Here is a 6,000-nt window from a genome sequence, read left to right as displayed (position 1 = left end):
GTAGTGCACTATATAGGGAATAGGGTGCCATTTGGGATGTAACGGAAGACTGAAGGAGGGTGTGTGTTTGGGGGATGGGGAGGTGGAGGGGGTTAGCAAAAAGGCCCAAGGCAATTTCCTGGTTCCGCCTGGCCTCCAGCCACCTGCAGTCTCCCGTGGATACGGCTGGTAGCAGCCCAGGGTCGCAGACACCATCATGACGCTAGTTCAAGGCAGTGGCAGAGACATAGACATTGTAAGTTAACTTCTAATTGTTTCTGAGAATAATAGCACGGTCCAGTAGTACATAACCAATTTACAGTATATTGTATGGTGGTAGGTGTCACTGATAGATCCAGAGAAGGAATTGAACACAGTTAACACCCTGTCATTAACAGGTAAATGAGGGAGTAGGATATAGATGAAACTTTGCGAGGGGAAATGGGGAACACTGTATGTCCGGAGGGAAGCAGAATAAAGGGCAGAACACAGCAGCTGACACAGTGTTTATTTATATAGCACTGTATATCTTGTATAAACAGGGAGAGGGTGTTTCATGCATGTATTTGATACTGCAGTCTATAGTCTTTGAAGCCATGCTGGCTGTGGGGCCTGGGGAGACCAGTGGTGGGGTTAAGAGGAGATCTGTGTGTGTGCAGCATGTGTGTGTTTGTGTGATCTCCATATCTTTCCAACTTTAAGTCAACCCTGACTTGGCTCACAATGAGTGGTGCAGCAGTCTAAGGCACTGCATCTCAGTGCTAGAGGCGTCACTACACACCCTGGTTCGATTTCAGGCTGTATCACAACTGACCGTGATTGGGAGTCGCATAGGGCGGTGCACAATTGGCCCAGCGCTGTCCGGGTTAGGGTTTGGCCGGGGTAGGCCGTCATTGTAAATAAGAATTTGTTCTTAACTCACTTGCCTAGTTAAATAAAGGTTCAAATAAATAAATAAATAAATAGTCTCCCTTTTTCTCCATCCCATAATAACAGATAATACAAGAAATGAAGTTAGCCGGCTAGCTGGCATCACAGAGCTATGGCTTCAGAGAGGGTGTGTGTCTGTGAACGATTGTAGTACCACCACCCCAGGTCGTGTAAAAGGATCTTTCATATAAATCTGACTTCCTTTCATGTCCTGCTCTGCTACAGCAGGCTGAAGGAAAGATACATATTTAGTTTGCCCAGGGCAGACTTAGACAAACATTATGGGTATGTCCCAAATGGCACCCTATTCCCTACAAAGTACACTGCACCATATTCCCTATATAGTGCACTAATTTTGAACCCTGGTCAGAAGTAGTGCACTATGTAGGGAATAGGGTACTATATGGGATGCAACCGATGACTCATATGATGATGGACAGCTACTGTTTTTATCCTCTCTGAGGTTAACCACTCTTCAGGGTAGGATGAGGGACTTTTGCCCTAGTGAAGAAGAAGAAGAAGACTTGAGGCCACTGTTAGTAAGAGATCAGACTTCTCAGAAATGGACAAACAAAACCAATTACCTTTGTTTTTTAGTGGGTTGAATTGAGGTATTCCATTGTTTTGCTGTGTGCACAGAGTTTGTATGTCTAGCACGCTCCTCAGTCAATGGTCAGTCTCCAACATTTCAGCACGAGTTTAGTAGCTTTCTGTACACATTAAAAGAGATTTATTGTAGTATTTTCCAGAGGAAGGATCCAGAAACCCTAAACAGAGACTCTTTAAAAGCACTTCTTCCTGAAGATGATGAACCAGAAGATGATGGAGAGGCAGGAATGATACGCAATCTAATGGAAACCACCTGTGAACTCTGTTTCTGTCTGTGCCCTCCTTTTCCCTATTACCCCACTCTGAACGCCTACACACACACACGTGCAAAGCAAGCAAGCAGGCACACATGCACACACACATACAGGCATGCATACGCACACACGCACACGCACACCATAAGTCTACTGATCATGCCATTCCAAAATGAACCTGCTCTGGAAGTTTACCCACACAAACGTGTCAGACTTCATGTTAATATATTAAAGATCCAATTTCTACCCATGCCTATATCCTCGCCATGTGTGTGTGAAGTGTTTATATTTCACACACCCCCCAAAAACAGAGATGAAAGAGCAAGTGTGTGCTGTATTTATCCACACAACCTGCCACACCAATACGTCTGAGAGTGCATCCCAAATGGCACCCTATTCACTATATAGTGCACTACTTTTACCCAGAGCCCTTTGGCCCTTGGTCAAAGCAGTGCACTATATAGTGAATAGAGTGTTATTTGGGACACAGCCCACATGGTTCTCACAGCTATTAAGAGGACAATAACAGACCCAGGCTCAGGTTACCTCATAACCAACAGTGTTCTGGGGGGAACCAACCGTCCACCCCCTGCTTCTGCTTAGTGTTTCGTCTTTGTTAATAAAAGTCTGCATGCACGCACACAAAATCACACACACACACACGCCACGGTACCCCAATAGAGCGGATGGGGGCCCCCAAAATCAGAGGGATCAGGAACTAAATGGTCCAAACCTGGACTGGGACTTCTCACCGTAATAGTGCTGTAGCTAGTCACTGGACTGGGACTTCTCACCGTAATAGTGCTGTAGCTAGTCACTGGACTGGGACTTCTCACCGTAATAGTGCTGTAGCTAGTCACTGGACTGAAGGAGAGTAGTGGGCTTACTAATCACAACACACTCATAAACCCACAGCTTTCAGTGTCTGCATCCCATGTGGCACCCTGTGAGCCCTGGTCAAAAGTACTATATATAAATTCTATATATACAGAATAGGGTCACATTTGGGACACAACGCTAAAAGCTGTTGGTTTATGAATGTGTTCTGACTAGTTATACCATAGTGTTTATAGGACAGTTTAATGAACCTCCGAAACATTGAGAAAGAAATCCTCAACATGGACAGACTGGCTGACCCACCACCTCTATGGACCAATGAACTTGCTATAGTTAACCACAGGAAGCATGGAGAAATATTTGTGGATTGTGTAAATATTTGTCAGTTTGTGTTAAGGCTGTGTAAGGGAGGCGAAGTCAGGTGCAGGAGAGCAGAGTAGAGTAAACAGGCGCACTTTTATTCCGTTCAACAATAGGCACAAAAAATGACATAAGTACCCAAAACCACGGAACATAAATTATAAAAGTATCGTGCGTGAACATACACCATTAACAATGAACAATTACACACAAAGACATGATGGGGAACAGAGGACTAAATACATGTAGATTGATTGGGGAATGAAAACCAGGTGTGTATAGAACAAGACAAAACAAATGGACATATGAAAAATCGAGCGGCGATGGCTAGAAAGCCAGTGACGTCGATCGCCGAACGCCGCCCTAACAAGGAGAGGAGCCGACTTCGGTGGAAGTCGTGACAGTTTGTGTTCAGCCAGGTGTGTGGGGGGTTATAGCAGAGATAGTCCATCACCAACCTTCTCTGGTTGTAGTTATGGTGGAGAACCAGAGAGCGCCATGTGTTATGTTTATGTAGACCCGAATCAAAACTACGTCCCAAATGGCACCTTATTTTGTGCACTACTTTTGACCCCATGAGTTTAGTCAAAAGTAATGCACTACATATGGAATAGGGTGCATTGTGGGACGCAAGCACTGAAAATATTGCTAAATCCGGAATATGCTGAAAACTACTGTTTGCGAGACCTGTTTTATAGTCATGTTTGGTATTACCCCTAAAGACAGAACTGATACGATGTTTGTATACAGCAGGATAGAATGTCAGACAACCCAACAACAAACAGATTTAAAAATACATTATAATTGGGTCTTTTCACGCAAGATTTGCTCTGATACTGTCAGTATGTGTTTGTATTTAGATTTATTTTATACGGAACACAATTTAATACATTCCGTTGAGTACTGTCAGCACTGGTTATTTCCCAAATGGCATCCTATTACCTATATAGCACAGTACTTTTGACCAGAGTCCTATGGGCCCTGGTCAAGAGTAGTGCACCAAATAGGGAATAGAGTGCCATTTGGGACACAGTCATTGCTAGATACAATGCTCAAACAGCGCCTGCTCTGTTTCGCAATAAACCCAGTTAACAGAGAAAGGCTGCATGTCTCTGTCTAGTTCTGCCAAGCACAGGTTTCCAATATGTGATGATGATCACAACAATCTTTGGTCTATTGTGTGCTCATACCCCTCTCAAATATAAATATGAGATGACTCAAAGCAACGCTCTGTGGGTTTGTTATGAGGACAGTGATACCGTATGTACAGAAGACAGACTCCAGTTGCCTCCCAAATGGCCCCCTTTTCACTATAAAGGGAATACGGTACCATTTGGAACATAGCTTCTATCTCATTTTACCGCTCAGTCTGAAATCAGGGCTGGTCTGCTGCATGACATTTCCTTACTGTTATGACTCTCTCTGCCAAGCGGCCTGTCACGAACTTATTAAAGGTACAGTCAGCTATTGGTACATCCATTTTTTTTTAAACTTTTAAATGAATTATGTATAGAGGTTGATTGTGAAGAAAATAGGCTAAACTACATGTCTCAACTGTCTTACCCATCAGAGCTCAAAATATAAGCTTGTTTTGCAATTGTAAACAAACACTGTAGAGCTTTAAAACATGCTTAAAACTATTATTTTGAGCTCATGGATGGTCATTCCTGACATCCATAGCTCTGTCTATGAACTTGAGAGGGGTTACATTTCTTACATCCCTCAGCTGTTTACCAAAATAAGTTGCAGTGCTGCCGGATTTATTCTTCTTCTAATCGTCTACTGCAGTTTTAATTTCCTCTCCTGATGAAGCTGGCTAGGCTATTTCTCTCTGGTACTTCCAGATAGTCCATAGGAACCAGGCTCTGTGGTCTGATGTCTAACCCCTGGTCAGATGTTACAGAAATAGCCATCACACCGTCATTACCCCAACCACAGCCCTGTGATGTGGACAACACCGCACTAAAGAGTAGAAAAGCAGATCTCTACTCTATTACATTATAGCACATTGATCTTCCTTCCAGAGTGTGTGTGTGTGTACATATGTGTGTGTGCACGTGTGCATGTGTGTGTGTGTGATCCTCAGTGATGCAACACACAGCCCTCTGCTCTCAATACATCTCTGCCTGATAAGGACGAGGCTACCACAATGGTGGCCTAGCAACCGTCGACCACTAAGGAGCCACCACTGTGTATGAAAATGGAACAGAATATGTATCTTATAGAAGTTGCTGTGTGACAGGGGCATCACGTAAAACACGAGTTGTTATGAAAGATGGAGAACCCATCAGTAGCAAAGTGATTAGGACGAAACTGCAACGGCACTGACTGTCCTATGTTTATACATTATAGTATGCGTCCCAAATTGCATTTTTTACCTATATAGTACACTACTTTTGACCAGGGCCCATAGGGCATTATGTATGGAATAAGGTGCCATTTGGGATGCAGTATAGTTTTAGGGAGGCAGAGCCACAAGATTCACTATTGCAATATGGGGAGCATGTTAGTGCAATAAATATTTACCCCTTAAATGATGGTAATGAAAAGATGGTCATTGTTGTAGGTGTATGGAAGGTTGTCAGTGCATTTCAATAAATGCTATTGAGAATATTTGTTTTGGAATTAGTCAGGTCTCAAGGTGTTTACAGTGTTACTGGGAAAACACACTATTGAATGATTTGACAGGATAGCAGAGAGGAGAGAGAGAGAGAGGGTAGAGAGAAGGAGGGAAATGGAGAAGGAGAGACAGAGATAAATGAGAAGGCAAGAAGAGAGGGGCAGACAGAGACAGAAGAGTGTGTGAGAGAGAGAGTGAAAGACACAGAGAGAAACAGAGAGATATTAGAAACGGAGAGAAAGGAGAGCCAGACAGAGAGACAGAGAGCTGATACTATTTGGTTGCATTATTGCCCTCCAGTGTTCAGCCACATTCAGGCACATTGTAAACATCTGTCCTCCTCTATCTACTGATAGATGTCTCCAATCAGATCGCTGTCATCTTACAAACTAACAACAAACCCAACAGGAG

Source organism: Salmo salar, chromosome 20, assembly GCF_965601325.2.
Source record: "Salmo salar chromosome 20, fSalSal1, whole genome shotgun sequence".
Classification (NCBI taxonomy): domain Eukaryota; kingdom Metazoa; phylum Chordata; class Actinopteri; order Salmoniformes; family Salmonidae; genus Salmo; species Salmo salar.
The sequence above is the reverse complement of the archived record's forward strand: the minus strand, read 5'-3'. Positions refer to the sequence as shown.